We start from the raw sequence: 25,040 nt of genomic DNA, 5'->3' as shown, positions 1-25,040 counted from the left end.
TGGCTTTTTGAGGTGTTTATCAATGGATGGATTTTGGTTAAATTTCATGAAATAGATGAGTAATATAGCTAACCACACAACCGATTATACTTCCTTGATACTGAATTTTCAAGTTTATTTCATCAACTGATCCTCATTTTGAGTTTTTAGAGTTCAAAAAAATTCTAAACTTTTAAATAAATCCTTAAAATCATAATGTTTTAGACGAAATGAACTACTTATTTCTATTAATAGTAGCTTATTCGAATGTCCCTATATGGTTATTATGTTGAAAATTGGACTAAACAATCGTTTTTCAAACCTGTTGTTCTTCATTTTCAAAGAGCATGCCACGCAGAAGCATGTGTGCCACGTGCACTCATAGGTAGCGTGCACCTTTGCGCTTTTGGTCCATTTCAACACCTTTTGCAGCATTTTAACTAGACTATCTCATCCCTAACTGACTTTTGTTTATTTTTCTACAGATATGTCAAGACGATGTCGAAAAACAGTAGGTCAGTTACATCCTAACAGGCCATCACATCCATTCCTACAGTTCCTCTATAATCTTGTTGATTAGAGTTCCTTCGTCTCTCGCCTGATCGCTCTTCTGTCTAATAAGATCGGTGCTACTCAGGCTTTTTCCTAGAGGGATGCGGACGAGTATGGATTGATGGCTACTCTGGAGCCATTCCTTACCTATGTATTGTGGGATGATAGCGGTCTTGAGCTTTTTGTCTTTCGTGGATGGCGGCGGGTTGTTAAGGTTCGAAAGGTGATTAACAACGAGCTCTGGTGGGAGTTTGTAACATCTTGATTGATCATTTATGAATTTTGAGTTTTATTTGTGGAACTTTGATGTTGTGATGAGTTACTAGAAGTGTCGGGCTTCTCACCACCTTTCCGGGGATATAAAGTTCGTTGGAACCGGACTTGTAATGAAGAAGCTATGACAGTTTGAAGTTTTGGCAAGTTTAGTCCTTATTTTGAAATGTGTGGCAGTTGAGTATGCAGGGTGTAATTATGTGTATTCTCGGCGTACTCATATGCGTGGAAGGGACGCGAAGACCACCTAGTACGCTAAGCATACCAAAGGGTATGTTGGGTGTACTAGGTCCTGGAAGAAAACCCTAATGTTTTGGAGTATCCCTATTTAAGGAACAATATGTCTTCATATTCAACCACCATTTCCAGCATCTTACCTCTCTCAAAACCCTAAATCTCGTTTCTTAGCTTGTGTGAGCATTGGAGGTTTATGGAGTGATCTTATGGAATTCTTTTAAGAAGAATGAACTTTGGAGGAAGAAGAGTTAACATACAAGCTTTTAGATCCGAGTTTTCTTGTCGATGGAGCATTATTCAGAGGTATCAATCTCAAAGATTTGCTCTTATTTTGCATAGTTCTTTTAACGGTCCATTTTAGGGTTTAGGTCCCCAAAGCTTGAAGCTTTATGAGTGAGTCAACCCCGGAGCCTTATACATGTCCTCTTTGATCTCTTTGGATGGTAGAGTTCATAAAAATGGAGTCTTGGTTATCAAGATCTCCCCATCTATGAGATATGTGGATTTTTATGGTGAACAAGTGAGATTTTATGAGATCTAGATTTGTGCAACCTTGTTAAGGCTTAAAGTCACCAATTTTATGCTATAAGAGACTTAATATTACTGAGATCTTAGATGGTAGCCTTTGTCTTAATAGGTTAAGACCAATAGAGTGGAATAAGTAAGACTGGGACTTATGTCGAGCGTACTCCCAGCTACGCGCAACGTAGCATTGAGGCACCCCGATGCATGCATGGCTGGCCGTACGCCCAATGTAGTAAGACATACACCTAGCGTACGCATCATGTGTTGACCCCTCCGTTGAATTTTAGGGTTTTGAGCAAATGTGGACTTTTTAGGGGCAAAATGGTCCTTTTACCCTCTTGGAATTTAGTAGAGGATTTGACCTAATAATTATGGGATATTAATGTTATATATTAATTTGGTGGCAATTGTGACATATGTTAGGTGGAGATTAGAGTGCAGGAGTTGCTTACTCTACTTGCGAGGTGAGTCTTCTTACTATACTTACCATGAGTGGTATCTATGAGTGACCGGAGGGTCTTATGTGTTTACTTGAGTTATGTGATATTATGCATTTTGTCTGTCTGATATGTATGTTATACTATGAGTTACAGAGTTAAGACCGGAGGGTCCACAGAGTTAGGACCAGAGGGTACATCAGAGTTATGGGACTGGAGGGTCCCACTGAGACACATTGACTAGAGGGTATTACAGAGTTATAGCCTCAAGTGGCTAATGAGTTGTATGTGGTATTTTAGAGAACTCACCAAGCTTTGTGCTTACCGTGTTATTTTATATGTGTTTCAGGTTTCTCAGGATAGCAGGAAGGCGTTGGTTTGATTGTACTCACCAGAGAAAGAGTTATGTTTTGAGGATCCTGGATTATTAATCAAACAATTAGGAGTTGCGTTTGTAAATTAAATAAATGAGATATTTGTGAAACTTGTTATGAGAATTATGTGATTTTAAAATGAGAAATTTTTTTGAAAATTTATGTCATTACAAGTTGGTGTCAGAGCCTTGGTTTGAGGGATTCAGATGCACCTCCGGGTGTGTTTGGACTCAAACTGGGGATTTGAGGAAAGTTTTCAAAAGAGATAATTTTTCTAAAATGAGAAAGAGTTTAAGAGAAAATGAGTTGGAGCACTGTGTACAACCAGCTAGAGCCTGAACGGTGATTTCCCAAAATACCCTTACTTTTTTGTTAAGAGTTATTATGCATGCTAGAGAGTAGGCTAGGTATTTCATATTTTAGGGCTAGAGTTGCCTGAATTGTGATGCCTTAGCCTAGGAGTTGTTGCTATCTATGACTTGCTTTTGAGTATGAGCTGAGTAAGAGTAATTAGGAGAGATCACCTAGAGAGGGTTTTTGATTTGAGAGAAAGCCTAGGAGAGATACCTAGATGAGCATTGGAGGAGCCTACTGAGGGAGTAGTTAGATACCCGCGAGGGGTAGGGTTTCTTGAGTTCAGTGACACCTTTTGAGTTTGACTGGAGCAAGTGGATTTGTAACCCATAGTGGTTTTATGTGCTGGTAGATATTATTCGATGCCCGAATGTTGCTTGCTTCGTGCTTTATGGAACTCTTGATGATAGGAGTTAGCTACGAAGTGAATATGATGATATTCAGGAGGTAGATGTCTGGCATCACAAGGAGTTATTCAGTAGCTGGTGGAAGAGAAGTGAGAGAACCTAGGAAGATCCTAGAGAGTGACCTTTGACAGCTGAATACGCTGATAAAGGAGAGTATTCGTTGGGGAGCGACTGGGTTTAACGAGATTTGTGATCGAGAAGGTTGAGCAGTTACTTAGGAAGTATGGAAAGCATGGGTAGATGTAGTCGGTAGTATGGGCCCGTACTACTAAATGTAGAGGACCGGTACTCGAAACAGGGAGAATTCAAGAGGTTCTAAGTAGCATATTGAGAGGTGATAACATGGTTCGAGTACCATGATTCTTAGCAGACTGAGAGGTGATAACATGGCTCAAGTACCATCATTTGTAGTAGATTGGGAGGTGATCACATAGTTCGAGTACCATGATTCATGGCGGTTAATGCTTCAGAGTTTACTAGTTATCCCATTGCGATTGATTAGATTGAGAGCATATATGATAGAGTGTGGGGCGAGATGGCCATGTCGAATGGGTTTCAATGGATCATACCTTGAGAAGGAAATCAAGTTAGTTTCCGAGAGATTTTTGGGAGATGCCAATTAGAGTCGCAAGACTCAGGGATGAGTAGAGATGATGTTTATTGCGGGATCATGGTCTAAGTTGAGCAATCGACCGATAGATGAGACGTCACCTTCTGTGACAAGAGTTGCATTTTCCACATTTCCTGGGAGAAGCAAAAGAGATAACGAGCTTCCAGTTTCAGAGTTTGGAGGTAAACCCCATGGGGTAGCATATGGTTGCAACCTCTTGACTAGAGTATTTGGGCAATATGTTGCTGCGAGGTATTTTTATACCATGAGAGAGTCATTAGTGGGACTAAGATGGAAGAGAACAAGGAGGTGCCTTATTGAGGGAGGGAAACTTTTAGCACCAGTTCCAGGTGATCAAGAGGAGTATATCGGGGCGGTGGCCCTCAACGTCTACTGTGTGTATCGACTGTGAGAGTGAGGTCTCTTGCTTTTATGATGATTCCCGCAATAGGAGGCTAGTCGATGAATCAGAGACGAGGTGTGTGATAGTACATTATTTCCTGACCGAGAGTCAGGACTAATTCGAAACAGTTTAAGTACCCGGTGGTATATCGGTCTGAGGTTTCAAGATGACTAGAGGCAGTCATGTTTGGAGGATTCTAAGATTTTGTCTGAGTTACGGGATATTTGGAGTTGCTTGGTTCCATCAGGAAGATCATTGAGTGATGGTGTGGTACGCACTAAGAGTCAAATGTGATATACCTGGTGAAACACTCTATGGAGTAGATTATTGGTATGCCAATTGGTGATGGTTCGAACCCTTAGCGGGGGGAATTTGGTATTCTATTGAGAGGATCAACGATCCATTCAAGTGCGGTTAGAGAAATGGTTATGGAGATCTGCAGTGCGGACACCTGAGACCTAGGTTATTAGTGGATGAGGCGAGATGATGTATGTGTATGTGCTTAAGAAAGGATGAGCGAATTCATGGTATGTGGCCGTTGTTCAGAGAAGTTATTGTGACCAGGGATTTTCGGGTTGCAAATGTTAAGTTCGAGGTGGTTGGGTCGCTACGTCAGGGTGTAATAGCTGAGAATTGTGGGTATAGTTACAGATTGTTATCTATACTCCAGGAAGGGCAGCAGTTGAATTGTCAACCAATTTCAGAGTCGGTATGAGTAGTTCGTATGAGTAGCGATCAATAGAGGGGGGAGCTTCGGACTTTCATCAACATGTTTTCAGTCGTTGAAGATTCCTCCATGTTTCGATTTGGGAGATGGTAATATTTCGAGGTTTCGAGTTGCGAAAGTGGAAGATCAGTGGTTGAGGCAAGACATCGTGAGATGTTGTGATGGTGCACTGAGGTACCCGAGCGATTTTTGTTCCAGTGGGAACCCATCAGTTAATTATCGTTGGAGTAGGAATGTCTAAGTGTGTATCTGTGCTGAGACTAGTGCCTTGCCTATGAGAACCTACATCAGGAGTGGTGATGCATAAGCTGGGTGGGTGTAACCACATATCAATGTTGAGCTACAGAGCGTGAGTTGGTGAACTTAGTGTAGTGATAACTTGATGATGAGATTATGGGACGATAAGAGAGCAAGTGGATCCAGGTGGGAGTAATCGCTTGGGATTAGCAGGAGAATCCATGGAGTGAGCCCATGGTGAGTTAGATGAGAGGGTGTTGTGATACTGCGGGGAGTCGTAGTATTCACTTGTCAACGAGAGAGTGATGTGATACTGCAGGGGGTGGCATAGTATTCACTATTCAGCGAGAGAGTGTCGTGATACTGCGGAGAGCCGTAGTATTCACTAGATAGTAGGAGAGTGATGTGATACTGCGGGGAGCCATAGTATTCGCTATTCGGCGAGAGAGTGTCATGATACTATGGAGAGTCATAGTATTCACTAGTTAGTGAGAGAGAGTGTTGTGATACTATAGGGAGTCGTAGCATTCATGAGTCAGTGAGAGAGTGTTGTGATACTACAGGGAGCCATAGGATTCACGAGTTAGTGAGAGGGTGTCGTAAGTCTGCAGGGAGCTGTAGCATTCATGAGTCAATAAAGGACAATTTTAAGACTACATGTGGGGAACCGTAGCACTAAGTAGTCGATAAGAGAGTATATTGCTCAGTAGAGAGCTGTAGTATTCACTAGTCAGACTATGACGCAGAGGAGTTCTTAGGCTTGGATAGCCTTACCACTTGAGTCTTTGGGAACTTGGCTGCCGAACCAGAGACGAGACTGGGGTCTCCATGCCGATCGAGAATCGTTATATCCCTTGGATGAGGAGGGATTATCGTAATTGGAAGGAATTGGAGAGATGGTGTGTGCATAAATTCATGAAGCTTGGGTCATGATTTGAGTAGCAGATTAGAAATGAGTGGTTCCAGTTCTGCCATTGAATCAGACTCTCGAGTTGAGTTTGGATCAGTTCGTGTATTGAGTAAGCGAGATAAGGTTCTAAATTTGTATATGGGTTCATTTTGAGTGGTATTGATCTCCATATGATGTCTTAGACCGAAGTGGGTCAGTTTCGTTAGTATTGGAAGATCCGTGAGACGCGTGGAACCAGTAGGTGGTAGACGACAGACGTCGGAGGTGAGCCGACTTCAGATGGGGTTGTAGTATTCGTTTGGAGTAAAGCGAACTTCATGACTTGTGTGTCACAATGAACTGAGATAGTTATTGTGAGAAGGAAGTCGGTAAGTCGTTTTATTGGGTGTGTAGGGGTAATCTTTGGAGGTTCAACTATTGGGTTGGAGTTGACACGGTGCTCAGTGTTGGAAGTGACATTGAGATAAACTGGGGCTTATGATTAAGAGTGTTAGAGGGTTGTTTTGAGCTGACTTGACCGCTTTCTTGTGCCTGAGGACAGAGTTTTGAGGATCATTCCTTCAGAAGAGTTTTGATAGTTGTTCAGGATGTGGTTCTTTAGTGGATATGACCTTTCCGTTCCTCTTGAGTTTGACCGGGATCGATTAGAGAATCATAGTTGGTAGAGTGTTCTTAGATTCTGTTATTCAATGAGCGATTAACATGATGATACTTTGCAAGGGTGGTTTGGCAGGGAGATAGACCACTAGAGTTTTCAAGTTCTAGAGAGTCAGATCGAGTACGTCATTGGTAGAAGGGGTCTGTCCTTCTTCGGGGTCGAGAGTTCCTGTTGGCTTTAGGTGTCTTTGAAAGAGATTTCGTATGATATGAGGTCCTTTCAGTGGTGCTTCTCGGGTTTTTGGGTTCGATCTATGTGTGATAAGGAGCGATTTCAAGGGCGAAATCTAATTCAGGTGGGGGAGAATTGTAACAACCTGATTGATCATTTATGAATTTTGAGTTTAATTCGTTGAACTTTGTGGTTGTGATGAGTTACTAGAAGCATGGGGCTTCTCATCACCTTTCCAGGGATATAAAGTTCGTTGGAAATGGACTTGCAACAAAGAAGCTATGACAGTTTGAACTTGTGGCAAGTTTAGTCCTTATTTTTAAATGTGTGGCAGTTGAGTACGTGGGGCGTAATTGTGTATGCTCGACGTACTCATATGCGTGGAAGTAACGCGGAGGTCACCTAGTACGTTGGACGTACCATAGGGTACGTTAGGCGTACTAGGTCCTTGAAGAAAACCCGAATGTTTTGCAGTATCGCTATTTAAGGAACAATATGTCTTCATATTCAGCCATCATTTCCAACATCTTACCTCTCTCAAAACCCTAAATCTCATTTCTTAGCTTGTATGAGCATTGGAGACTTATGTAGTGATCTTGTGGAATTCTTTTGAGAAGAAGGAACTTTGTAGGAAGAAGAGTTAACATTAAAGCTTTTGGATCTGAGTTTCCATGTGGATGGAGCATCATTCATAGGTATTAAGCTCAAAGCTTTTCAATTATTTTGCATAGTTCATTTAACGGTCCATTTTAGGGTTTATGTCCCCAAATCTTGAAGATTTATGAGTTATTCAACCCAGAGCCTTATACATGTCCTCTTTGATGTCTTTGGATGGTAGAGTTCATAGAAATGGAGTCTTGGTTATCAAGATCTCCCCATCTATGAGATATGTGGATTTTTATGGTTAACAAGTGAGATTTTATGAGATCTAGACTTTTCCAACCTTATTAAGGCTTAAAGTCACCAACTTTATGCTATAAGAGATTTAATATGATTGAGATCTTAGATGGTAGCCTTTGTCTTAATGGGTTAAGACCAATAGAGTGGAATAAGTAAGACTGGGACGTACGTCGAGCGTACTCCTAGCTGCACGCAACGTAGCACTGAGGCACCCTGATGCATGCATGGCTGGTCGTACGCCCAATGTAGTACAATGCACACCCAACGTACACGTCGTGTGTTGATCCCTCCGTTGACTTTTAGGGTTTCGAGAAATGTGGACTTTTTAGGGGCAAAATTGTCTTTTTACCCTCCTGGGATTTAGTAGAGGAGTTGACTTAACATTTATGGGATATTCATGTCATGTATTAATTGGTGGCAATTGTGACATATGTTAGGCGGGATTAGAGTAGCGAATCGGGTGCAGGAGTTGCTTACTCTACTTGCGAGGTGAGTCTTCTCACTATACTTACCATGAGTGGTATCTATGAGTGACCATAGGTTCTTATGTGTTTACTTGAGTTATGTGATATTATGCATGTCTGTGTGATATATATGCTATACTATGAGTTACAGAGTTAGGACCGGAGGGTCCATAGAGTTAGGACCGGAGGGTCTATTAGAGTTATGGGACTGGAGGGTCCAACTGAGACACATTGACCGGAGGGTCTTACAAAGTTATAGCCTCTAGAGAGTTGTATGTGGTATTTTGGGGAACTCACTAAGCTTTGTGCTTACCGTGTTATGTGATATGTGTTACAGGTTTCTTACGATTGTGGGAAGGTGCCGGTTTGATTGTACACACCAGAGAAAGAGTTATGTTTTGAGGATCTTGGATTATTAATCAAACAATTATGAAGTTGCGTTTGTAAATTAAATAAATGAGATTTTTTTGAAACGTGTTTTGAGAATTATGCAATTTTAAAATGAAATTTTTGTTTGAAAATTTACGTCGTTACAGAGTTCTTTTTGATAGTTTGCTTCGACAAGACGTTGATGACATGCGTTGGCATATTATTCTTTACTTTTTGCCTGGGATGCGTATCCCGCTCCTGCAGCTTGATCGAGCTCGGGAGACATCTAGTGATTCATATAGCGAAGGATACTATGATTCCTTGTTTGTATGCTTATCTTGACAGGGGTATTACTGAGCCACCATAGGAGCATGGCTATATGCATGTCTTGGGTCATGCTATGGGGACCTATGTTTCCAGCATGATCAAGGAGAGTGCCTTCAGGTCTCCTTCATATCAGTTGATCCACCGATTAGTCATTTATACTATTTTTCCCCGTAAGGAGTGTGACAAGGTTCATTTTGTCGACCTCTTCTATATGTGGTATCTGACCCAGACTGAGGTTTATCTCCATCTTCTCTTTGCCATTGCTCTCTATTTATATGGTATGGCTCTAGGTTCTATTCCTTCAAGCAGGATTTATAGGGATCATTGGTTCACTGGGTTGGACCTATCTAATGAGGTTTACACTACAGGATGGTTCCTATTCCTATCAGAGACATCGGTACTACCACTCAAATGAAGATGTGGGTGTTAGTTTGTGGAGTGCGGCGGCAGTGAAGGGTTCCAGATGATGATATTATGGGGTCGATTAGATAGATGGAGTCGGATCACATCCTTGAGTCTGCCTTTGAGTGGTGTCAGAGGCCTAGGCATGTCGAGCCTGACTAGATGGATCTGAATCTACGCAATGTGATGCAGCGTATGGATGCTACATTGAAGAGCGTCATTGTATCATGGCTTCGATTGTTGGGGTGATGTATCATCTAGCGATAGACCATCCATCCACCTTTTCCTTAGGTGGATCCTACTGTAACATCACCTTCTCAACCCATTCATGATGGTTTTGGTCCTTTTGGAACACATCAAAAGGACATTGATGATGATAGCGAGGAGGGTATGGAGGACGAGGAGGGTGAGTATGAAGCAGTGAGGAGTGGGTTGATGTGTTTGGGTTGTATTTTGATACTTATGTTTACTTATTTTGTGGGATATTTTTGATACACTTATGTATGATTTTGATTTGTATATGTGTGGTTTTTATTTTATCGTTTATCTATCCCAAATTTAGTTGATTTATCGGTTCAATCAAGACTAAATATAGGTGGTTAGGCTATGTTTAGGAGTAACTCAACCTTTACCTACAAAATCAGCTTTGATTGATGTATTGCGTTCTTGATTTGCATACTTTATTCAAGGTTGGCAGCTATTAGTGTATTGTACTTCTAGACTATCAAAATAGGAATTGTCCAGATGAGAAGTGTTGGAGGTCATGACCATTTTAACATATAGCCATTCTATGAAGTGTCTCGTCACATCCTTGACTTTGCCTTTGAGTGGATTGCGTAACGATTAAGTACATTGGATATCCCTATATTTGACCAGCATTACTTTTAGGTACTATGTTCTCCTAGGAAATTAGCCATTATAACATCTAGGTAATATCTCTTCCTAGATTATCAGACATCATAACTCATAGGCATAATATCATAGCTTAAAACTAGGTATAGTATCTATAGCTACATTATCCTAAGGTTTCATGATTTATATAAAGATTGATATTTATAGATATAAATATATTTTGATAAGCATGTATTCCCCGCGTAAAGCTTTTAAAATAGTAAAATGGGGTCCTGAACTCACTCTAGTATCGTAATCCGAAGCTTCGCTCCATTGGGAGGACTTTCGAAATAGCTCGAGAGATAGACAGAAAGTGAGGAGTAGGTTGATGTGTTTGGGTTGTATTTTGATACTTATTTTGTGGGATATTTTTTATACACTTATGTATGCTTTTGAATTGTATATATGTGTGGTTTTTATTTTATCATTTATCTATCCCAAATTCAGTTGATGTATCGGTTCAATCAAGACTAAACATAGGTGATTAGGCTATATTTAGGAGTGACTCGACCTTTACTTACAAAATCAACTTAGATTGATGTATTGCGTTCTAGATTTGCATACTTTATTCAAGGTTGGCGGCTATTAGTGTATTGTACTTCTAGACTATCAAAATAGGGATTGTCTAGATGAGAAGTGTTAGAGGTCATGACCATTTTAGCATATAGCCATTCTATGAAGTGTCTCATCACATCCTTGAGTTTTCCTTTGAGTGAGCAGAGTAACGATTAAGTACAATGGATATCCCTATATTTGACCATCATTACTTTTAGGTACTATGTTCTCCTAGGAAATTGACCATTATAACATCTAGGTAATATCTCTTCCTAGATTATCAGACATCATAACTCTTAGGCATTATATCATAGCTTACAACTAGGTATAGTATCTATAGCTAGATTATCCTAAGGTTTCATGCTTATATAAAGATTAATATTTATAGATATAAATATATTTTTATAAGCATGTATTCCCCTCGTAAAGCTTTTAAAATAGTAAAATGGGGTCGTGAACTCACTCTAGTATCATAATCTGAAGCATCCTTGCTACTGTACCTGAAGCTTCACACCATTGGGAGGAATTCTGAAATAGCTCGAGAGATAGAAAGAAAGTGTTTTGGGTGTGAAGAAATCAGAAAGTGAACACCTCTACTTATAGTTCTTGTGCGTGCGGTGCACTTGGCTCGTGGCTCCATCCATAGTTTGCCACGTGTCATACTTGTAATGGTCCACATCTCTCTAATCTTGATGAATCTAGGTGTCAGACGTGCGCGTCAAGCATGGTGCGCACTTGGCGTTCACTTCTAAATATTTTATAAAAATTCATGTCTTCCTTATATGAATTTTGTTTCTTCCCTATTTATATATTTTTGTAGTTCTCTACTAGTACTACAACTTTCGTTAAGGTTGTGTTGCCGAATTTTAACTTTCATTTTTTAACCCGTATTTTATATATTTCAAAAATTATATCTTCTTCATTATGAACTCCATTTTTGACTTTTTCTTTTCTTTTTAAAGTTCTTATCTCTTGGAGTCCTATGATTTTCATTTTAGTAACTTTAGCCAAAACTCAATTGATTTCTTTATACCGTTTTGATGTTAGCGTTATTAACACCGTTGATTTTTTACTTTTTATAAATTCATAATTCCACCAATCGGAGTCATATTTTTTACAACGTTTATATCCTTGGGACCACTTTGTTGTGTACCTTCCATGTACATTGACCATTAGTGTAACTTTTGGTCACTCATTTTTGACCCTATTATAAAATTGATCATATTTTTCCTAAAATATGAAAACCTCTATTACGATCATTTCTCGATGCTAATCTGCAATGACAGTCAACGACGGAAATTTCCTAATTGTCACATGAGGATAAAATGAATCTAATTATAGCAGTGTACTTTGATGTAGTTGCTTTGGTATAACTTTTGTAGGTTAAATCTTAAGAAAATAGGTGGTGATTTTAAGGAAGAAGTTTAGGTATTCTCTTACAACATATATAATTTTTCTCTTGATTCCATATATCTTTTATAAGGTATCATGATTTTTAGGTTCACTCGGTCAGAACAAAAATTCCCTCTCTTATCAAAACAACAATTGGGTATCACTAAGTAAAATCTTATTTTTTTTATTTACTTATTATATAAAAATAGCATAAGTGGCCCAATTCTAAATGATCTTTGAAATTTGACAAATTTAGTGAGCTTAAATCTTTACCTTGATAGTTTTTCAAGGCTAATTCCTATTATATTGGGCAACTATAGGAAATAGCAATGTACTTTTCTATTTCTTTCAAAATAAGTTGCCATTTGATGCATTTAAGCCTTTTTTGTTTAAAATTCAAGAAATAGCATTTTATGTCCCCAAGTGCAAGAAACTTATAGAAAAAGAGTCGACATTGTTTGAGTTGATGCATCTTCAAGTGGTGAAGTTGCAAGGCTTAAAGTTGCTATGGAGATTGTCAAAGGAGAACTTACTCACAGGTTCATTTTATTTTTGTACATGTTTTTTTCTATAATAAATTTTATGCAATATTAGCAATGTATTACATTTACTTACTATTGAAATGATTATTTTGTATTTGACATATTTGAGCAATGGGTTATTTTTCTTGTTTATGGTATTTTATTTTGTATTATGAGACTTTTAATGTGTTATTTAATTTGAAAATTAGTAAATCTATAAAAATATATAATTGTTAAAACATTTAAAATTGTGACACGTAAAAATATGTGTCGTCTTTCTTTATGATAAGGTTTTAATGATACGCAATGGGAGTTGTAAAAGTGCGTCGTAAGGTTAAGACATGCAAATGTGTGTCATCTTCCTTTATTACAAGGACTTCAATGACACGCAATACGCGTCATAAATGCGCTTCGTAAGTTTACAACGCACAACAATATGTTGTCTTCCTTTATGACAGGGTCATCCTTTACACGGATTTGCGTGTCATCTGTAGCTTTTACGACATGCAATGTGTGTCGTTAAAGGTTGGACACAATTATGACACTTGAGTTTCTTCTTGAAAGTTCCAGCTTCAGGACCCATGTTCTTAGCATTTCCTTTCCTTTTGTTAGCACCCTTTCCGTTTATTCTTGAAAGACTACCCAACTTCCACCACATTAAATTTTGAAGAATCGATAATGTAATCATTCTTCAAAGAAACATGATTGTCTTGTTCAATGCGAAGATGTGCCACATGTTCATCCACATATATTTCCTTTCGCTTATGCTTAAGGTAATTCTTGAAGTCAATCTGACTGGCATGAAGATTTTCAATCATCGTTGCAACTTAGAAAGTCTCACTAGAATCCATTCAATTGGAAAGTATATCATTTAGCACAACCTAAAGATCTTGAACTTAATTCATGATAGTTGTCAAATTAATCATATTAAAATCCAAGAATCTTGCAACAACATGCTTCTTGGTTCCCATATCTTCGGTCTTATACTTTTGATCTGAAGACTCCCAAAGTTCGTTAGTCATTGTAACTTTGCAATAATCAATGTAAACTGGATTGACTACCTCATTCAACACATAGTTTCAGCACATAAATTCTTAGTGCTTCCAAGCCTCAACCGCACTCACAAATTGAGCATCGGCATGTCCCTCATCATGTTGGGGAGCAGATTTTGTAAGGAACTGAGCCAAGTTTAAAGTAGTCAAGTAGAAGAACATCTCCTATGCCGTCTCTTGAAATTCAGACTAGAGAACTTTTATGGTCTTTCAACATGATTAGTCATGGTGTTTCGCAGAATAACATGGCAACCTGGTTCATAGTTGTGGTATTAGTCTAGTTCAAAGAAGGGTCCACCATTCTAAAAATGTCCAAACGAACAGTTAGAACAACAAAATAAATGTTTTCACACAAAACATAATATGTTTACACAAAACAAATATAACACGATGAAAAGAAATAACACAAAACCAAAGAAAAACTTATTCAATTGGAAAAAAAAAATCGATTGAAACAGTTTAGCGAAAAATCTGTTTGAGATTGTTAGTTATTTTATGCAGTTTTTTTGTAATGAGTTTGTAACTGCAAAACAATCGTTAGTAATAAATGGAATGTTGAGAGTCGTGTTGAACACGATTTCGTTAAACATATTCATCGTCTGTTCCTAGGGTACAACAGGTGAAGTGGTGTTTACTATCGGATAGACCACTTGCCTGAAAAGATCACCGAAAAATGTATGAAGAAAGAAGGAGAAAAGAGTATGTGTGTATTCGAATGAGAAGCACCAGTCTTCTTATATAATATTTGTTGCAAAACAACATTAGTAATAAACGGAATGTCGAGACTCATGTTGAACAAGATTCTCTTAAACAGATTCGCCGTATATTCTTAGGGTACAAGAGCTGAAGTAGTGTGTACTGTCAGATTAGATTACTTGCCTGAAAATATTGTTGGAGAATCTTACATAGAGAAGGAGAAGAGAGTATTCGTTTTGGTTAATTAACCTTATATATATATATATATATATATATATATATATATATATATATATATATATATATATATATATATATATAGAATGTTATTCTTTACCTTTGTTCAAACATATATATATATATAGGGTTCGGTTCATGTGAGACGAACTAATTTTGTGAGACCGTAAGATGCATTTTTTTATTTTTTTTATTTTTTTTTATTTTCTTAGTTAATTCAAGTTCAGAAAATAATATTTAAAAAAAATTTTGATTTTTCCATTTATTTTGCATTTCAAAATTATTTTTAGAATATGTACAGTGTAATATTCTATTTAGAATATTTCACGTATTTTTCAAAAGAAATAGGATTTGTTTTTTATTTTTTTTAGTTAATTCAAGTTCCGAAAATAATATTTAAAAAAAGAATTTTTAGATTTTTCCATTTATTTTGCATTTTAAAAAATATTTTTTAGAATATGTCAGTGTAATATTCTATTTAGAATATTTCACGTATTTTTCAAAAAAAAAAAAAAACTGGATTTTTTTTATTTTTTTTAGTTAATTCAAGTTCCGAAAATAATATTTAAAAAAAAAAATTTGGATTTTTCCATTTATTTTGTATTTTAAAATTATTTGTAGATTTGGTTTCACGGTCTCACAAAATTAGAATGGTTTCAAATGAATCTGAATCTATATATATATATATATATATATATATATATATATATATATATATATATATATATATATATATATATATATATATATATATATATATATATATAGATTGCTATTCTTTACCTTCGTTCAAATACGAAAATTAATGCATCTTTATTTCAAGCTATTCGTTTTTTTCTCATATTTAGTCACTAATAAATATTACAGTATACTGTTGGACACCTTGGATTTAGTTGAGTACATCGTTTTTAAGAAGTTATGAAGAAAACCGATGACTGAGACTTGAGGCAACGTGAAGAACACTTGGTGGAATATGGTTGGCAAACAAAAGTTGACTTAAACCCCCATAAATTCTGGAATCAATAAAACATGAACGTGACCTTAGTAAACTAAATCCAATAGTTTTACATGATCCAATTATTAAACTAATATAAATATGAAAATATATGAAACAAGAACGTGACCTTAGTAAACTAAATTCAATAGTTTTACTTGATCCAGTTATTAAGCTAATAAATGTGAAAATATATGAAAGCATAATCATTATATCATTTAATTTACATCGAGATGTAAAACAAATGTGCAACAATTTGCGCAGCTAACACTTGCTGTAATGCAGATACCATTTTCAAACGTAAAATACAATCAAACAAATACAAAATATGTAAAAGTTAACTTCTCGAACCTTTTTATTGTCCTCAACATCAAAGAATATAATCAATAGTGTTGGACATAAACGTTATACTCAACTGTTGCATCACCATTGCTCATATTGAGAGAATGAGTCTTTGCAAGCGCATACCCACGTGCAAAACGGAAAAGTCCACTCCCGCCGACAATCGGCAGCTCTCTCACCGGTGAGAACACTTGATTCCTCCCTAATATACTCAGAGTGCTACCATTATACTTTCCTTCCACAAAAACATAATTCATAACCATCAACAAGGCGGCTTGATTCAAGTCAGCTGATGCATAGATCCCCTGAGCTCTTCCCACAATCTTGGAAGTTCTTTCAGGGCCCACTGTCAAAGGGTCGTCGATCATGACCACAAAACCAAACGCAGTGCTGGAGGTGTTGGTTATGGAGGACTGGGCCACCCGCAATGCGGTGGGGTGATCGCCACCGACTATGTCTTGGAAGTAAAAGTGGAGGTGGCTTAGTTTTTCTTTCTTCAAACCAAGTGATTTTGGTGACAACTTTCTTGAAAATTTATGGGATTCTCCATGCAGGAGAAATGAGAATAGGAGAATGGTAAGAATGGTATACTTGTGTTGTGGGAGAGTTTGAGCCATTGTGGGGAGAGATGTGAAGAGTGGTGATTACAACGTTTCCTCTTATAAAGACAAGAATGAGTGGACTTTTGGAAACTTATATTTTATTGCAAATTGGTTGATTTAGTGTATTGTGTTATATAATTTATTTATTGTTTAATTTCCAACAGTTGTTCGCATTATTTATATTTTGGCTAGACTATAAATATTGTACCCCTGATAAACAACAACTTATAATAATTATTTAATACTGTATTAATACGACGTGCTCTGCATTGAACTACTTTAATAGTAGGTTATGAATGTAAACAAATCAATAAATTTTGTTAAAAGCACTTGTACGAAAGGGAAATCTTGTTTTGAAACTTAATGGACGTCCACGATTGGACACAAACTGCTTACCACGAATTTCTAAACAATCTAAATAGCTAAAGATTTGTCATATCTCATGGATTGGTTTTAGCGATGGATCAGCAATCTATGTGTGAGGGACTGTAGAGGCGGAAATCTGTCTCTATGTTAACGTGCTTTTAAAAAAGCATTTCAAAATATCATAATTTTTAGTAATTGATACAGGAAAATCTAATATAACAGATTAAGTTAGAAACTAATACCCTCCATTATGATCCCTTTATTATTGGAAAAACTCTGTACTATTATTGGAAAAATATCATCTTACTAAACTCTATCATAAAGCAGCTTTTGAGTGTCTAAGTACACTGTGATTTTTTTATGTTTATTCTTATTGACGGTCTTGGCCAACATATGTCGTCAGTGGAGTATTGTGTTATTCACAAGTATCGCCTTATGATCATTTTATTTTCGGTTGATGAGACATGTCTTGTTTGTCGCAAAGCATGTTTGGACTCCTTTGGGGAGCATGCAGTTCATTATAGAGAACTACCGGGTTTCAAGTACCGGCACGATCTGGTTAGGGATGTTGTTTTCGATATATTTAGGTATGTCGGGGTTTCTGCCAAGAAAGAGACACCTATGAATTTTCTTAGTGACTCATTGGAAGGAATATCAACAGTTAGATCGGTTGATGTTTTGGTTTTTGAATAGGCTAAAGGGAAGCAAACATCTATAGATCTAATAGGAGTTTCCCCTCTTATAGGCTTGGGGAGTAGGGTTTTACTATGGGGCAAGCTGCTTTAAAAGATGCATCATGCAAAGTGACAAAATATAATAAAGCATGCATAGACAATCAACACATGTTTATATCGTTTGCAATTGATACTTTCGGTTTCCTTATGTCAGATATTGTGGAGCTTCTCAATAGAGTCCAAGGGTCATGCATAGTAATGTTATGACCCCAAAATCTATAGATGTTGTTTTTTAAAAGAATTAGTTTTTTCATCCAAAAAGAGTTTACAACACGGTTTATTGTTTGTTTACAGCTACGTCTATGTAAAACTTTTATGTTGATATTTTTTATAAATTTTTAATGATTTGAAAACAAAAAAAAGTAATTAAAAAATTAATATTGCATTCAAACCAATAACAAATCACTAAAGCATGTTGTTATAAACATATGGTAAATTACATGAATGGGCTACGTGATTTATGATTAGTTTGCATGTTTGGTCATTAACTTTATTTTAACCCGTGCAATCCTATGGTTTGTTTTTGTTTTTAATTTAGTGTATGTTAGACCTAAAATGACTATATTGCCTTTACTTTTTAATTTATTTATCATTTGTTTTTTATTTATAATTTCAAAAAAATGGGTACACAACCCCCACCTTCACTTCATCTCCTTCCCATCCCACCTCACTCATATATACTTGATATATCTCTCTCCGCCTCTCTACTCTCAACACTATGAAGAACCTTAAATATGGACCATGATTCACTGTCGTTGGAAACCTATGAATCATGATTGATATGCATCTAAATCTATTATCCATCACCGACCATCCATCACAATTATTTTACCTTGCCTTTATCTCTCCTCCACCCACTATCGTTGGCCCCTGAAAGTTTAACCACCATCATCACTACTTCGGTCAGTCATTAACAATATGTGAAACTGAAGAAACACAATTCCTTATGAAATCGGGTGGATGGTGGTTTTCCTATGTTAAAGAGTTGTAGCGTCGGGAAAATCTTTCTACTAACCGCATATGATGAGATGAAGAAGTAGTGGCGTTAGGAATGATGTCGATGTGAAGGAGTGGTAGAGGCAACGACCTCGTCTTACCAACCACACATTCTTGAGTCTCCTTCTGTTGAACTAGATCTACTCGGACGAACAAAATACCTTTCCTGCCCTATCATAATGGCGACGTATATGACCCTTTCTTGCCCTATCATTTTTAGTTTTTTTATTTTTATTTTTTCTAAGACAAAAGATTTGCAGGCTGCGGACCATGTCTGTAGACTTCTAAAGTAGAAGATGTGGACCAAAACGTATGCAGTGTGAAAGAAGAATATTGTTTGTTTTTAATATATGCAGACTGCTAAAATAAACTAAAATTAAAATAAACCGGTTTTTTAATCATAAAAGGGTTTTTAACACTTTTTATGATTTTTTTATAAATAGCTATTAAATCCATATCACATTTTATATATTATTGTATATAAAATAAAGATAAAATTTTACGAACTAACAAATATATTTAATAAACAAACCAATTCTGGTCGAAAAGTTATACCTAAAGATTGTAACTAGGGATTAAAGAATTTAACACATAAAATGGATGGAAATAAACTTCATTTAAAACTGAAAATTTTCATTTTACTTTTATTCAATTAAATCAATTAAAACTAACCATAAATATTTTTTTAAAGAAATGGATGATGTTGCATTAAATATTTTTTTATAAAATTTGGCATAATATTAGACACTATTAGGATTATTTTCATACATAATAAACAGCTCCAACAACCATTTTTTTAATTAAATCTTTATAAATAAATTTATCAAAAATGTCATAGTTGTGTCGTTGAACCATTTTTCCTTGAAGTATTGTAACCTTTTTTTTCCATATTATTTATCATAAAAAAAAAAATTGGAATAAATCTAAGTTTAATTTAAAAAAAAAAAGATATATGTGTTTTTTAGGCTAGAAGATGTCTAAAGATGTTCAAAAACTCTAGTCCACATCTCCGCTAAGATGATGACACACATACTTTTTTAGGTTTGCAGTCTTCTAAAAAACAGTCTACAAATGCCAATGTATATGTGTTGTCGGTGTGCCACAGACAAAAAATGTCACGAATATCTGCAGACAAAAAACAAACCCCACCTTAGTGATGGTAGATTTAGGATACATGGGAGGAAAATGACAACAAAGGGTGTGGGTTTAGTGATTGTGATTTGTGGCTTCGTTTCCAAACTCCTAATATTAGATTCGCTTTTTCATCATCTTTCTTCAGCAAAGAAGTAAGAAGTGGATTTTGTTTATTTCTATTACCAAATTTTGATTTTGGTTTTGATTTTGAGATTTGAACTTCAGATTTTAGGTTAGTAGTGGTTGATTACGAGGCTTGACACTACTAGAGAAAAGGTCTTTTATGACACACAAATATGTGTCATTAAAGCTCATTGCGTGTCATAAAAGGGTACAACTGACACGCAAATATGTGTCATTAAAGCTCATTGCGTGTCATAAAAGGGTACAGCTGACACGCAGATATGTGTCATTAAAGCTCATTTTCATAAAGGAAGATGACACATATTTATGTGTCATCAAAGTCACTGTCGTAAAGACACACATTTATGAAACACGTTTACGACACATATTTATGACACACATTGTGTAAGACAACACTTAGTTTGCATGTCATAATTTTAAGTGTTTTAAAAAAAATATATAGATTTACTAATTTTCAGAGTAAATGACAATTAATGGCTCATAATATATAATGAAATACATATGACACAACAATCCATTTCATACAATAAATATACTAATATTCAAGCTGAATCACATTCAATAATTTCATTATACAAAAAAATCATGTATCAATGTAGCACTTTCTATTAAGTTTATAGAAGTAGGTAAGGATGACCACATGAACCCAAGCTCTGAAAGCTTCTTAACTTCAATTCCACCTCATCTTTCTCTTTCCTTGAAATCTAAATCTAATCGTTACCATCATCCAACTCTTTCATCAACAATTCATTCTTTTAGATCATGGTTTCTTTATTGATTATGCATATGCTATAGCATGGATTTTCTCATTTTCATGTTGTTTGTATATAAAAGATACTTTTGAGGACCTTTGCAAATTTGATAGGTATTCTAGTCTATGTAAGTTAGTAACATTTATTTCATAGTTAACTATAAGCCATAATTTGCCAAAAATATTTTGCAACATCTCAAATTCAAGAATCATGACTCGGGTGCTTAGTATTTTATCTGACTTGCCAAATGAACAATTTCAAATTCACTTGAGAAAATAAGCAATGGTTTTCTAATAGCAGAAAATAGTTACACATAGAGTCAAACCTAGCATCTTTGACATAAGTAAAAAAAATGAGAAGAAAGTAACTGAAGTGAAGAGAATAGAGATGCTTATGTTTGATCGCCTATAATGACATAGGTAAATGGTGAATTACCCTCTTCAGAAACCTATAACAAAGAAATGTGAGCTTCTATGTGTAATTATCCAAAAATAGATATACTACCTACTAAAAATTAAACAATCTTCTCAACTTTAACTATAAGCATGCCTTGTTCAATTTCATCTATCCTTAACCCCTGTGTTTTTTTAGATAAAAATCAGTAGACCTAGATTCAATGGATACATCGAAAGATACATCAAAAGCAATGGTAATGAGCATATTTACATTCCTATGTTATCATGCAACCCTAATTGCTTTGGATCTAATGTTTCACTATTGAACATGCAAATTGAATACCAAATCAATAACCCTAGATCTAGCATACAATATTAGAAATCCATATGATATTAGGGTTATAAGATTACCTCACTTGTTATGTAGTAATTGTTGGATAAGGTGTCTAAGTCCATAACTTTATTTGGTATATACTTGACCCGACCCGGCATGGTCCATTTGGGTTGCACTTCACCCAAACTATTTGTATGGTTAATCCTTTGAAAATTGTATGTTTATGATTTGTTAATATATTATAAGTTATAATATATTAATATGAAATCATATTATCTAATTAGTATTGATCATAAATTAATTTAGAAATAATTTGGTGATCAAAAAGGTTACTAATTAAATATTGGCTCTTGTATTTTATGTAGTGTGGGCTAATACTCATTTTGAATGGGATTGGCATGCATGGGAGTCCATAGATAGTCCATGGAGCTTTTAACCCATAGATCCTTGGAAAGGAAGAGTCATGGGTATTAGGGTTTACATGGATGTAACCCTAATTCCCCACACTATATAAAGGAGCTTATGATGCTTGAAATGGAACTACTAAATGTGTGTGTGTAAGAAGGTGGCCGATTTCTACAAACAAACATACACTCTCATAGTTTTTCCAAAGTTTGTGGTGATTTGTGACTTCCATTTGAGGCATCTACATTATTGGTGCTTGGCTCTCAAACTCCAAGGAATCAACTCACTATTGAAAGGTATGTAATTCTTCTAGCTTTTATGTTTAAATTTCCCCATGTCATGCAAGATAGATTATGAACCTTGGAAAAACAAATTTGCATGTATTCATAGTAAAACATATATCCAAGGTTTCTAGGGTTAAATGTGCACCATAGGAGTGTTAGGATTCTCAAAACCCAATAGTGGTATCAAAGCCTAGGATTGTTTTCTTGAATACTTGATGCAAACTGTGAAAAAATCGAAAAATTAAGTTGGCTGGACAGTGGACTCGCCGAGTCCATGGGGGACTCGATGAGTCCAAGCACAAATTCATCCTACTCATCGAGTAGGTTCCTGCACTCGATGAGTAGGAGGCTCTAACTGCAGTTTTTCAACTTTTGCTGCTGGAAATGGACTAGAAACATTACCCTAAACTGTTTTGGTGTTTTAAAACATGTTTTAGATGGTTTAATGGGTTGTGCTAATCCATTTACAATGGCTTATATCAAAATTTCATGTTTCATATGTGTTCATATGATTCTTGCAATTTTGATATGATATTCATGTTCTTATGAGTTATTGTTAGATCAGAGGAATTACTTACTAAATTGTTTAATGATTGATTCTTGATCAATTATGTGTTTTAATGGAACCCATAATTTGTCCTCAAGTTATGAATTTCCAAAGGTCACTTTCTTTTAATGTACATTTAAAACACATAAGTTACATAAAAATGAAGAGTCTTCACTTTTATGAACCAATAACTCATAAGTTATGAAATGAAAAGTTTTGAATAGTTTCAAAACATGCCCTCAAGTTTTGGTATTTGTAAAGTCACACACACTTTAATTCCAACCCTTAAGATTTTAAAAGTTAAAATTCAACCCTTATACTATTATAATATTAATGGTTAATATATATATATATATATATATATATATATATATATATATAAGATCAAGTCGTTTTACCGTTAGTATGCCTCATTCACGATGCCGGTCTATAAGGGGGTATAAGGTTGTTGTCTATAAAATGGTAGCTTAATGGGTGTTCACTCTCACCCACCGCTTCCTTGATCAGTGGAGGGTCGTTAGTCGAACGGGTAGGACAATGACTTTAATTCTCATTAAAAGTATAATGATTATTATAAAGTAACTAAAAATTCTCAATCTTAGTTACTCTATTAAAATGTGAAAATGGTGCTAACCCATGAAATTCACACTTTGTACCTTACCAAGTCATTGGTAGAGCGTGTGTAGTTAACCGACACACTAACTTGGACTAGTAAGGATAACAAAGGGTGACTTAATGTTTATCATAAATCAGTGGAGCACGTGTGGTTAACCGGCACATTAATTAGGTGATAATATTAAGGGAACCAAGTGAATTTGCATGGTTATTCACACCTTGTTTTGTGATCCTCGGCATCCCAGTCACAAAACTTGAAGGGCGCAATCGAGATTGAAACATGCCATTGAAAAGTTCAATGAATCTCAAAATAATCTAGGAATTTCAAAACTAATTAAACCTACTAATTCATTTCGTTTTCATGGTGGAAATCGGTGAATCGTCATTTACCTACCTTCAAATATGTTATAGCTTAGATTACGAAATCCCTCTTCTAATTTATAATATATTGTGTTGGGTCCTAGCCTTAATATTACATTTGGGTGTCTTATTAAGGACTCTATATATCTAATCTAAACTTGTCTTTCTTCTTTTTAGATGTTTTCCAACAATGCTTCAGGCTCTCACCCTACCAGATCATTCTCTCTCATGAACCTTTGTGGGAGAGTCATCTTCGATGGTTCCAACATTATGGATTGGATCCGAAACATCAAGATAGTCACTCGTTACGAGGACAAGGAATATGTCCTCGACAAGGAGCTTAAGGAACTCGATGAGTCTACTGCTACTCTTGAGGAGATAGTTGAATATAGGACACATGAGAGAGATGCCACCAAAGTGGCATGCATCATGATGTCCATGACGACAACCGAGCTCCAAAAGTCCTCTGAGGACTATTACCCTTTTGAGATGCACCAGGACTTGATGGAAAGGTACCATCAGAGTGCTCGTCAAGAGCGGTATGACATAATCTCCTCCATGATAACAACTCGAATGAAGGATGGTGAAACCATCATGGGCCACATGCAGAAAATGCAAAGGTATGTGGACCGTTTGCAAAAATTGAATGTGAACTTCCCTGAGGAGTTGGAAATTGACATCATTTTGCACTCCCTACCCTCGTGTTATGATCAGTTCTGGATGACATACCACATGAACAAGGAGTAAGTTACACTCAGCAAACTTCAAGGACTTTTGAAGACCGCCAAAAGTGGTCTTAAAGGTAAGTTCGTTGTTACTACTCCTACTCCTACAACTACCCCTGTTTTGGCTATCGAGCAAGGCAAAGGGAAGAAGAGGAAGACCCGTTCGAAGGGTACCAAGGGAAAGTCTCTTGATGTCTCCTCATCAAGTGGAACCAAAGGTGGTTCTGCTAATCCTTATATCATCCCTAACGATGTTGATTGCTTCTATTGCCAGAATAAGGGGCACTGGAAGCAAAAACTTCCCAAAGTACTTGCAGGATGTCAAGGATGGGAAAGTGAAACCATCCCATGCAGGTATTTACACTATATTGTCTAATAACTAACCATATTCTAACTCTTTGGGTCCTTGATACAGGTTGTGGTATTCACATATGTTGTGATTTGCAGGGCCTAAGAAGAAGTAAGGATATGGAGCATTGGAAGATAAACTTAGTCATGGGGAATAGGAAGGATTCACCTGTTACCAAGATTGGAGTTTATGCTTTGTTGCTAAGTAGTGGGTTAAAGTTGGATTTGAATAAATGTGTTTACTCGTCTGAAATAGAGAGGAATATTATTTCCTTGCATGGTTTGTACAAATAAGGGGTTACC

At 36.2% G+C, this 25,040-nt stretch overlaps 1 long non-coding RNA gene and 1 pseudogene across 1 annotated transcript in view; both read right to left on the bottom strand.

The window, feature by feature from the left end:
* LOC145035852 (uncharacterized) overlaps positions 1-25,040 on the bottom strand; it is a 285,983-nt gene that overhangs the window by 183,923 nt on the left and 77,020 nt on the right. The window lies entirely within an intron of this gene.
* On the bottom strand, positions 15,838-16,621 carry LOC144998083 (dirigent protein 21 pseudogene; annotated as a pseudogene).

Source organism: Lactuca saligna, chromosome 1 (genome assembly GCF_052625555.1).
Source record: "Lactuca saligna cultivar CGN05327 chromosome 1, ASM5262555v1, whole genome shotgun sequence".
NCBI classification, from domain to species: Eukaryota; Viridiplantae; Streptophyta; class Magnoliopsida; order Asterales; family Asteraceae; genus Lactuca; species Lactuca saligna.
The sequence above is the reverse complement of the archived record's forward strand: the minus strand, read 5'-3'. Positions and strand labels throughout refer to the sequence as shown.